The sequence below is a fragment of the Ceratina calcarata genome, unplaced genomic scaffold, assembly GCF_001652005.2.
Source record: "Ceratina calcarata isolate Rehan_Ccalc_2016 unplaced genomic scaffold, ASM165200v1 scaffold513, whole genome shotgun sequence".
Lineage (NCBI taxonomy): Eukaryota > Metazoa > Arthropoda > Insecta > Hymenoptera > Apidae > Ceratina > Ceratina calcarata.
Window position 1 is genome coordinate 4,826 of NW_017175862.1, and position 447 is coordinate 5,272.

Here is a 447-nt window from a genome sequence, read left to right on the forward strand (position 1 = left end):
CTCTAGTACTTCGCTGAAGAATTGGACTTTGAAAACTGGGATTAGTCATTTGGTCAAGGGACATGAAATAAAAATGCCAATATTCATTTTCATTAATTTATTAATCCGAGTTTTTCATATTTTTACAACAAATTAGTTTGAAATTGTCAACAGCAGTCCGTCCACGCAATGTTATGTTTTCAGTTTCCGGTTCGGTAGCTTTATGGAACAAACTAATACGTAATCGCTGCTTTCTATTATATTTGGACAGGGATAGCGAAATAAAAATGCTAAGATTCGTTTTCATTCATTTATTAAGCAGAATTAAATCAGATATTTTCCTCATTTCAACATTGGTTAGCACGTATTCGTGAATAAAAATCTCCAAGAAAGAAAAAGCTTTTCATGAAGAGATAAAAAAAACTGTGTATGTTTCAATATTTTACCAATGTAACTGAATTTTTTTCT